Source organism: Propithecus coquereli, unplaced genomic scaffold (genome assembly GCF_000956105.1).
Source record: "Propithecus coquereli isolate 6110/MARCELLA unplaced genomic scaffold, Pcoq_1.0 Scaffold53, whole genome shotgun sequence".
NCBI classification, from domain to species: domain Eukaryota; kingdom Metazoa; phylum Chordata; class Mammalia; order Primates; family Indriidae; genus Propithecus; species Propithecus coquereli.
This window is the reverse complement of record NW_012151174.1, coordinates 5,934,271-5,946,455: the sequence shown is the minus strand read 5'-3', so window position 1 is coordinate 5,946,455 and position 12,185 is coordinate 5,934,271.

The window sequence follows — 12,185 nt, the reverse complement described above, 5'->3', positions numbered from 1 at the left end:
ACTAGTGCACCCATCCTCCTGATCGAAGGGTCTGGGTTTTCTCCCTGTGCTTTGAGATAAGGATTGCTATCCTGGTTCCTCTAAAACTCAGCAAAGTCTTGGGTCACAGGTAAAGCAAGGAAATTCTAACTTGTTCCATTTCAGGGACATGGTTTAAATCCAGTTGTCCTTTGGACTGGCAAGTTTTGCCAGTCTCATAACTAGAGTTTTCAAATCAGGACTACAGAGCATTCATTTATGCATGTTTGCATCTGTATGCATGCATGTGTATGTCTTTATTGCTTATGATACCAAACTCTCTTATAAGTAAATGCTTTTCAAATTCATGTGGCTTTAGTAATCTTTAATAAATAAAGATATTTGTAAAACAAAATAAAAATATCTTCAAAATTCAATTTAGACATTTTTGTCTGAGCCTACTGGCTTAGGCTATTTCTGCTGGATGGTTTAAAGTCAAAAACCTGTTGCTTCTGTGACATTTTTAAATAGTTGATCAACGTGTCTTAAAGCTTATGACTTCAAATTTAAGCCTTTAGGCTACAGTGAAGCCTAGAAAAAATACCAGCCTCTCTTTCCTGGCCCACCTGTGCCTCTTGGCACAAATGTAGTTTAATTATGTATAAATAATAATGTGTAAAAATGGGTTGGGTATTACTATCCTTTTTGGTCTATTTCTATTTCAATACAGATTGATCTGTTTTGACTTAGGTAATATGTACTACTGGAAATCTAGGTACAATTAGAGGGTAAGATGTTTTGAAAGATGCCATGACTTACTGAAAGAAAAATTATTTTTTGTTGAAGTTTTGGGAAATAAAAAATATTTCCTGGACAGTATTTGGAATATCTAATAAACATGAAGGAAAACACCTTAAAAACTTCAACCCGCTCTTTTCTTATGTGCTGCTTTAGAATTCTGTACTGCATCCAAACCAGCGCACACTCCCAGGCCTGGAAGCCGGTTTTGCTCCTTCATTCTCTACAGAATCACATTCCCTGGGGGCCATTTCCCTCTCACTGAGCTACATCTCAATCAGTAGACAATTCACCGAGGAGACTCAGTTTGAATTCTTGCTTCATCTAGTCACACTCAATTGAACACAGAGGCCTGTGATCATTAAAGGTGGCCGCTTTCTCCCGACAGTTTCGTGGAAGTGATCCAGAGCTACTCAGTGCCTGAATTTCATATTCCCTGAAACGGAGCTGCACACCGTGCCGTGGTCTGACCTTTTCCTGTAGGCTTTTTCCCCTCTGCAGTTTTAAAGGTATATGCACAGCAGAGAAATTTCACTAAGGACAACTGCATAATAAAATGTGATAGAAAAAGTCACAATATATACCAGATATTAATTTAATTCAGATAAGGAACTCTATATATTATTAAATATGTGGGATTTGGAGACAATGGATACTGATTTTTCTTTGCAGTGATTTAAGTAGATGTATCACTTGAATTTTCAAACTGTTTAGTTCTTATTTGGGAAAATGTAAATTCTAAATTTTTCTTTGACGACCTAGAGAATTGGCTTTATGTATAAATTCTTTAATACATCTTAATTGATTATAAACTGTAACTTAACCTTACCTATTTCAAATGATTTATTTCTTTTCCACCCTTCTTATGTACCACGGCTGTGTTAGTCGGTTTCGTGTTGCTGTAATAGAATATCCGAGATTTGGTAATTTATAATGAACGGGAATTTATTTGGCTCACGGCTCTGGGGCTGGTCCAAAATAGAAGGGCCACATCTTGGGAGGGTTTTCTTGTTGCATCACCCCATAGCAGAAGGCAGAAAAGCAAGAGAGTGTGCAAGTAAGAGAGCAAGAGAGGGCCAAACTCACTCTTATAACAAACCCACTCCCTGGATAATGGCATTAATCCACGCATAAGGGCAGAGTCCTCATGGCCTAATCACTGCTTAAAGGTCCCACCTCTCAAAGCTGTCCCGCTGGGGATAAAGTTTCCAACACATGAACTTTGGGGTACATGTTCAAACCTTAGCAATGTCCTTGACTAGTTCTTATATTGTTAGATTTTTACCATTCCTAAATTATTTCCAGTGACACAATTAGCTACTAGTGGCACAACTTTAATTCTTCTGGCCCTAGAATATTATTGTGTAAGCAAAACGGCAACTTGTTATGCTAAATAAAGTTGCTCCTTTGTAGTTTTCCGTCCTTGAAGACTGAAAAGCCAATATATTTGTAGTAGTTGTTTTTCACACCATCGCGGAGTTAAGCTGAGGAAAAGATGTAGATGTTGTGAGTATCTCATGAAAGGTATTTAAGAGATATTAGAAAGCTAAAGACCTTTTCCTTCCCTAGTTTAGCATATCATATCCCATTTATAAGATCATTCCCCTGCCTAAATGGGAGAAAGTGGGTACATGCATTTGTATATGAGTTTCCTGGGCTGATCGAAAGGAAGGAAAGATCAAAAATAGAAAAAAGAGTCACAGGCCTGTTGCCTCCAACGCCTGCTCCTGAATACAGGACACTCGCTACAGGCAAAGTCAATAAAAGAAGAGTGTGTTAGGGTTTTGTGTGAGTTTTATCAAATAACAACTTTTATGCCAGGTTTCCTCTCTGTAAGACCAGACTGACAATAATATTCACTTTAACGAAGAATTGGGATATCTTTCATTTGAAACACTTTGTAAGTTATAATTGACATATACCTTGTCAAGGTAATGTTATATACTCTTCTTATGAAGAATCTATACAATTACATAATTCCTTGACCTTTTCTTCAAAATTATCGATGAGGTAACTCACACACACACACACACACACACACACACACACACACTCATACAGAATGAAAGCAAACTCTACATGAGAGAATATGGGAACAATGACCACACAGTCCATAGCATAGCTGAGGAAACTCTAGCAAAACATAAGCTATATGTTGAAAAAACATCTGTTTCTTGAGAAGATAATGATTTGTCAAAATTCAACTTCCATTTAATATAACACAAAGGAAACATAAGTAAATAACAGCTTTACACATGATGGGTCTAAGTCAGATAAGAAGGAGATAAAATTGGAGGAAAAGCAGTTGCAAAGTGATGCTCTCTGAGCCAGTCCCTTAGGGAGACAAAGAACTTAAGCAAATTTCACAAAGTGGTATAGGAATTGCATTAAGATAACTAGGTCTTATAACTGACCTAGATCCATAAATTGAGTTGTAAATAAATTTTAGGTCTATTTGTAGGACTACACTAAGACTACACTCTGATGGCTATAATGGGATCCTGCTTCCTGGCATATCCACCGGCTGCATGAGACTCATCTGGGTGCAGATCAATATTATAGATTCCTGCTCCCCACCCAGAACCCGCTTCATCAAAATCTCCAGGAGTGGAATAGAGAAATATGCTAAATGTAAGTTTAGCAGTTTCTCCAGGGTAAAAACAGCTAAAGGTCACCGGAGAGGAAGGGCCACAGACAGTATGGTGCAGCTAAAGGTAATGATATGCAAAAATTGCTCCTAGCCTGCAGGCAAAAAGCAGGCTGAGAGAGTGTCTGCTGTATCACTGCTCTAGGATGACTTTCAAAACATCATATCAAAATGGATAAATCTAGTTCTTAAACCACTTTCTTTCATTTGTGTGACTTGATTTTTTTTTCTGGTGCTTTAAAAACATACACTAACATTATCCCTGAAGGCACTGTTTATACTGAGAGATAAATGTGATGCCTTATTCATTAGCAGGAAAAACAGAAATATGGAAAGAAAAGGCAAGGAACCATCTGTCGTAAATATAAAAAATTATTTTGATTGAATATAAATGCAAACGGATCAAAAAAGGTACAGTGACTGATTTTCATTTTGGTACCATTGTCATGAATATCCTTTTTGCAAACGTCTCTCATCCTGAAGCAGTTAGCCTGAGAAAGTCTTGAGACTGAATGCTTTTTCACTGCTTTTCTTGGATTGTATGAAAAGTCAGCAACACTATGAATTTCTGCCCAACTTGCAGGCCAAGTGGTGTAATAGAGAACACTAGGCCAGGAGTTGACGGATCAGGTTCTAGACAGGCTTCTGCCACTCGTAAGCTACAGCATGTATATAATCTCACTGAAAGGCAGCATTATAACTTGCAAAATGGTGGACTTGAGCAAAAGTATCTGTAAATGCCCTTATAAATTTTAACATCTTTTCAAACCATAGATTCAAGCAGACTGAGATGCCCAGCAAGTTAACACTCATGAATCTATCTGTTCTGTTTACATATAAAGTGTTGTTTCAAAACATACTAAGCATTCCAGTTCTCATCCACAAGTATAGTTAAGTTCAACAATCCCCACCCCCACCCAAAGATGTCCACATCCTAATCCCTGTAACCTATGAATATGCTCCCTTACACGGAAAAAGGAGCTTTACAGAGTTATTAAATTAAGGGTTTTGAGATGGAGGGACTGTACCGGCTCAGAGTCAGGAAGGACATGTCACAATGGACACCGAAGTCGGGGTGATGTGGCTAAGAGACAAGGAACGCAGGCTGCCCCTAGGAGCCAGCAAAAGCAAGGAATGGATTCTCCCCTGGAGCCTCTAGAAAGATAAGGCTCATTGCAGACTTCTGACCTTCAGAACTGTAAGGTAAATTTATGTTGGCTTAAGCCACTGAGTTTGTGGTAATTTGTTACAATGGTAATAACATAAGAGAGCCATAAGAAAGCCCCATTTGTGATGGAAGTTTGCCAGTTTTAAAACATATCTGCAAAATCTTTAACATTCTTTCCACTGGGAAGGGGATCTATGTCATCTTCCCTTGTTGGGAAAAGAGGCTAAGAGACGTGAAAGGTTTCATGGGTTTTGTAGGGCTTTGCCTTGAAGGAATCTGTGGGTATGTTAGTTCACAGAATAGAAGCTGCTCCAAACAAAGACAGGCATTGTCAGAGGATGTTTGCAAAGCAGCGCTTCTTCAATGCTGCAGGCCATCGCCTTGAGCTTTTTTGCACAGAAAAAGCTCAGTTTGGGCCATGGCTGAGAAGCTGATTAAAATGCCTGCCCAGCAGATAACGTGCAGGTGGAACTATCTTATACTTCAAGGTTATTCCTGCCTCACTCCTGACCACATGTCTCTGTATTTAGAGAAGTAGATTAGATTAGTGTTCCTACTTTATACATTTTTATCTTTAATTTGTATACTCAGCTAGGTCTGTTTCTAACTTAGGGCTTAACATGTTTATCTTAGAATAATTTTGTAACCATCTAGTCTTGTAGACAGAATTAGGTAAGGGTCTTTTAAAACCTTTGGGGAGCCTAGAAACCTCAACGAATGAGCTGTACACATAATTCTTTAACCAAGGACAACTATTTGCTGTAACAATAAATACCAATGTGGAATTTCACTCATTGCCTCACAGCTCACAAGAATGCTGGAGGACCCCTGACTCCGCCATCACTTTAAATTGCACTTTGTCCCTGTCTCTGTTATTTCCAAATCTCTTGCAACGATCCTGCCTGGGACCTGTTTTGCAGGGAGAGTAGCTAACTCCCGGCATTCTCTGACATTTGTGCTGAAATTTATGATTTATTTATACTAACAAAATGCAAAGGCAATAAAGATGCATGAAGTCTGAGACTAGGTCACCGAAGGCAATTAGCTAGAACTCTGCTTTGTGCTGGTACAAGCACACTCAGAGACTTTAGCTGCCCTGAGAATCCCAACAACCCTGAGGTCATAGGGCTGTGAAGATTTCCCATGCAGACGAGTAGTCACTCTGATCACCTGCCCAAGTGAGCTTTCAGTCAACAGCCAGTGCCAAGCTGTCTTTGACATCAGCACAGTTCAGATGACCAGATTGCACATTATTATAACCAAATTTCGAGCAAAAATGTTGCTTCAATTTCTTATATAATGTTAGCAGTAAAGTATTGCCATTCTTCAGCCTGAATCTGGAAATAAATTTGGAAATAATTGTTGAAATAGTATTTCTTCTATTACTACAATTACCAGTGTGTTGACTTGATTATATATTTCCAAGAATCTTCTACAGTGTTCTTCTACTTAATTTTTCTCCTAACCATAAGCAGTTTTGCACCCTGTTGAAGATGACAGCAGTCCTCCCCACAATCAATGCTTTTCTGGCTTCCTATAAGATCAATTTTACATCCATTGCTTTTCTGCTTTCAGCTTTTCTGCTTTCAATATAATTTCTGAAGAAAGCTGACTGTATATGTAACTGTGCTCACACATTTCTGAAATAAAACTCCTTTTCTCTTAAAAATGTTATTTCTTTGCTCTCCCATTTTGTTTATATTTCAAATAATCAATTACCAAGTTTTTTGATTTTATGCTGGAAATAAACTGATGTCTGCCCTACAATTCCAAAGCAAAGTGACTTAAAAATAACAAATATCATTTCCAACTCATAGGTAGCTTCCAACTCATAGACAGCCGGAACTGCTAGGCTCTGCTTACTACTAGTCCATATATTTTTCTTTTCTAGGACCATGGCTAAAGAAACAAGTATTTCTGGGACACATTGTGCTCACTTCAAAAGTCAAGAAAACAACTGGGCAAGCCAAACCATGCAATTACACGAAGAGCCTCTGCTTGAACATAACATAATCCAAGTCCAATTATGTTTTATGGCCCAAGCATGGCACATGGCCAATCCTAAAAATGGGCATGGAAGTATGATCTGTCCAGAGAAAGATACCTCATGTGTTATTTAGTTATTATTCATTCATTCATTCATTCACAGACAGGGTCTCCCTCTGTCTTCATTCATTCATTTATTCATTCATAGACAGAGTCTCCCTCTGTCGCCCAGGCTGGAGCGGTGGCAGAATCATAGCTCACTACGGCCTCAAACTCCTGGCCAAAATGCTAGGATTACAGGTGTGAGTCACTGCACCCAGCCTACCTCACTTTTTATTGCAAAGAGCATGGATGCATAATTTTCTTATAGGAGAAGGAGTGAATATTTGGGAGCAAAAATACAGTTTCCATTCTCAATCTCTCTCTCTTTTTTTTTTTTAACTAAAACTCCATTCGATTCATAGTTCTCTTTCCAAAACAAATATCATTGGGTCACTTTTATGTTTAAAATCTGGCTTTGTCTTCAGGTGGTTTACAGAAAATCCATAATCCAATTTTCTTAATGCCACATATAAGATCCTTCAGAGTCTGCTCTTTAACATGCCCACAGCCTCATCATTGCCACTCCGCCTTTGCTATCCTGAAAGCTGAGTGACTTGCTCACAGTGACATTAATATTTAGCAATATTTAGCGCTGCTGACTGGCATGTAGATAATGTAGCACATCAAGGATGTAGTTATTATAAACAAAGTGAGAATCACACTTACAAAAAAGACTTCTAGCTTTGGTGAGTGATTTAAGTATCCAAAGTTTAATCACCCTCTAACAGGCATTTTTTAGTAACTTTCAATCCATTAGATGGGGATTATTGAAGACATTTTCACTAAGATCAGAAATAAATTTCTTACTCCACTTCTAGAAACACGCCTGTTTTGAGAAGAGACAATCGGTTCATTTTATCAGATGCTCTCAGGTAGCATCAGTGCTCTCAGCAACCACAAAATTCATCATCTTACTATGGTCCATTTATAGAAAAAATTCTTTAAAGCTGACTTTTTTTTTTCCTGAATGGAATTAGACCTGGTAAATCGGCTCTTCATCAATCATAGAGCCCTGCATTTTGGCCCATATGCTTAGAAGAGGATTATAGAGGTGCCAGCAAATAATTTGTATATAAATTGGAGTAGTTGGCATCCTGCCTTAGGGAAAATTTGATTGCAACTATTAGGCTTCTAAAATAAAGCCATGCTCTAGGTTGCTGGTGAGGAATATCTTTTATGAGAAAATCATTGGCTAAGGTTAAATATCTGACCATTAATCAGTTTTTAATCACAGTGTCTGTGATGGAAGATGTATTATCTCACAACTTGGACAGGGCAGTGTAGCAGTTTGGCATTAAATAAAAAGAGGCATCGCTCTGAAGAGTTGCTCAGATTCCTTACTCTCACCTGACAGACGCTTGGAGAACAATGATGCCAAGATCAGGAACAGAAGAAATGAATGGGACAGAGGCATTCTATGACTTACTTTGCTTTCAGTTAGTATGTAATAGGTACAACTGAAAGCCAAATTAAATACATAAAAGTTTTTGTTTTATGGTTAATTGACATTTTATGATTTCCAAAACAAAAACTTACAGATAAGGTATAATCCAATTCTTATGTGAGATTGTCACTGCTCTAAGTCATCCCAAACCCACGGCATATGGAAATGTTACTAATAAATTGAATAAAGGAAAATAAGAATGTGTGAAATAAAATCGTTTTTGCTTATTTTGTTTTTTAAAGGGACAATAACAAATCGAAATTTGCCTGTGTGTGGTATGTATATAAAGTGTTGGCAATATTGTAAGTCAATTCATTATTAAGCTTGATACAGTTAAATTGGATCATGGATGTTATATTGTAAAATGACAAAAACTTATAGTTAGTAAAATTGAAAAGCTTAAATTTTCATTTGCTCAGCAATGCCACCTGACTGCCCCAGCAGGCCTGATCTACACCGGCCGTCCCCATGCTCTGCCTCTCCTGTCATTATGCTGTTGTTCACTACGGGACCCCAGGGTTTTCTCAGTTGACACAAAGAATTGGACCTTCGGTGGGAAAAGTAACATAACCGTGGCACATCTTATGGCTGATGGGAAGCGGTGATGTTCCCAGAGATTTCTGGTACGTTAAAATGAGCAAGGGGCCCTATCTCATGGATGGCTTAGTAGAAATATGTTAAGAATGAAAAACAAAAATTTCGTCACGTGAAGCAAGATAAACCTTCTAAGTAACTTTAAGAACACAATGATGTTGGAAAAGAGAAGATGACATAATGTATACTTGACATCATTGGAAATATGTTTTCTCTGTAATTTTTGTTACAAGCAACACTGTATATTAATGAAACGAGTGTATGAGAGTTCTGTAAAAAAAAGCTTGGTCAATACACAAAAGGCTAATAGAAGATTCTTGTTGCCCTAAGAGACTTCAAATTTAAAATTTGTTATTTTTGAAGGTTCAGAACCTACGCAGAGTTTCTTTTATATATATCTGTGGGTGTGATGCAAGACAATGGGTATGATAAGGAGAAATAGTATTTAAAATATATCTTCATTTTGTGCTTAGCCTTATGTTCAAGCATACACCCCAAATTATTGAATGTGACATTTTAATTGCCTATGAAGGCAGTTCCACTCTGCCCCATAGGCAGAAACCAAGAAATGGCCCTTGGTCAACTGTCCAAAGAGATAATGGGGAAATATGTCACCATACAAAATAGATCAGTGGCATATTATTCTAAGTAATTCCATTTTTAGCCAAACTAACTCCTTGCTATTGTGCTAAATTTTTATGTCAACAAATATCACAAATAGAAGCAGCCAATTCCAGATTTACCTTGTTGGCTGAAATACAAATGGTAGCTGATTTCATAACTATCTCCTTGTTTACCAGGGAGCAGATAGATGCTATACGAGTTTGGACTACCCCACAGCTAGGAATCATTTTGAATGATAGCCCTTGAATTTGAGAAAAACTATTAATCTGACCCAAGTAAAGAAAGGGTTGCATAACTAGCAACGGGGTCAGCAGATCTGTTTATTTTTCACCATCTGTTTAATAGCCTATAAACTCTTGCTTTCTTGGCTATACTCCAGGGCTGCTTGGGACTTATTGAGATCCACACAGCAAATTGAAAAAGTTGCTACAGGTCACTAATCCTATGCTAAAGCACCACTAACTGGCATGCCTTTCTGATTGTGGAGAATAATGTTTTGATGATGATTTTGTTCTTTTGGTCATTAGCAGTAAGTTGTCACTTACTCACTAAGGGGTGGTTGGGATTATGTTCATTTTCATCAACTCATAAATCCAAAGCTGCAGTGTCTGTAGGGAATGAGGATGAACTAAGGTTTTTACCCTTAGCAGCTGAGCCATGAGAAAAGTCTACTTTTACTATTCTGCTGAAATTCTTAACAAGATTTATCATTTTTATTTAACAGACATCATTTCCCTCCACAGTTGCTCATATGTCCATTCAAAGGGGCAACCAGATCTACATCCTAACCACGTACTGTTTTGTTCTTGTTGTTTATTTAAACCATGGTGTCATTTATTAATCAATCTTTGAATATATCTGAGTTTCATTTCTAATTTCTCATCTCACATAACTACAGTTTATGGCATTAAACATAATTTCCATGTCAAAGTACACCAATTAAAATATATTTACGTTGATATTCACATTTCATATATGTTGTACCATTGGGCTATTCTCAAAGGTACTTGTGGATGGATTTTTACATATAATTGAAAAATTTCAAGGGAAAACCTTGCTCTGTGCAGCTACACACAAAGCATGCTCACCTTTAGATTACTTCTACATGGTAGTAAGGAGGTACACCGGGAAGTGATTGACGATCCTGCCAAATTCTCTCTGAGCCTGCAGGATATAGATGATACCTTTAAAATTGGTAAAAACCTAATTAATCTTGCGTGAGATGCAAACCTTTTCTCCTTAACCTGATAACAGTATGTAACAGTAGGAAATCCACAATTTTTATGATAAGGGAACCCAAGCGTGAAGGATGCGTATAAAAATATTCAAACAACAATAAAATTACTTTTTTCTCTGCCATAAAAAAGAACGGAAATCATACCCTGTCATTCTCTGAGGTGTTTTCCAAGCGCTACACAGCAGGCTTTTTAAGTATTGTAGTTGATCATAAAAATCACACATCAAGTTAAGAACCATTGTATGTGTTTGTCTTTTTAAGTTGTTTCCTTTATCAACTTGACACATAAAGCCTGTGGTGCTTAAATTGATGTTTACTTGAACTGCTGCTGAGCAATCCTTCTTCTACCCTGTGGGGAATCAGGAACATCTTTTAAAACTTCTTGAGAAACTAATGTGCCTCCTCTAGTTTAAATCACGACCCTTGGCTTTAGTCATGCTATCCGGGAAGGATATATATTTTTTTAATGGTAAAAGCATGACACTCATACAAATATAAAACAGATATCTGTTAATGACTTTGCTTAAATTATCAGTTAATGAGGGAAATACTGAAGCATTACAATTGGTTCTGAGGAGAATTCATAAAGCCCCACGTATATGAGGCACTCAGGAATGCTGAACTGAATCTACAAATAGATGCAAAATCAATCAGTATCCACAAGGAATAGTCAATTGTTTTTCATTGTACAGAGTTTATCTGCTATCTATGGACAAAATCATTTATAATATGATCATTTTTTTACGATTTGGTATATTTGCAAAATATCTCAGAGAAAATGAAAGGCAAAGATAGAAGATAACTATCTTTTATGTCCATTTCAAAACTGTTCACAAATTTTGCTGATTTTATGAAATATACAAAGGAAATACTCAGCAACAACTTATGTTATGGTTGACAAAAATATTAGGTGTAATGTGTATTTCCAAGCAAAAGACTAGAAGTGTTGAATAACTGCAGAACAGATAAAAGATTTAAAGGACTCATTTTACAGATTACCAGTATAACTTGTGTTTGCCGCAACCTACATAAACAGTTTTGGACAGAGGACATGCTTAAAAACTTAATTACATTCTCACTGGAGTTAAGTGATATCTCATTGTGGTTTTGATTTGCATGTCCCTGATGATTACAGATGTTGAGCATTTTGTCATATGTTTCTTGGCCATTAGTGTGTCTTCTACTGAAAAGTTTCTGTTCATGTCCTTTGCCCACTTTCTAATGGGGTTGTTTGATTTTTTTCTTGCCGATTTTCCTGAGTTCTATATAGATTCTAGTTATCAGCCCTTTATCAGATGTGTAGCATGTGAATATTTTCTCCCATTCTGTAGGTTGTCTGTTTGCTCTCATGATAGTTTCTAGGCTATGCAGAAGCTTTTTAATTTGATCAGGTCCCATTTATTTATTTTTGTTGTTGCTGTGATTGCCTTTGGAGTCTTCTTCATAAATTATTTCCCTAGGTCGATGTCTGTAAGAGTTTTTCCAACAGAGAGATAGAGCACTCATACACTGCTGGTGGGACTGCAAACTAGTACAATCTCTGTGGAAAGTAATATGGAGATACCTTAAAGAGCTACAAGGAGAACTACCATTTGATCCAGCAATCCCATTACTGGGCATCTACCCA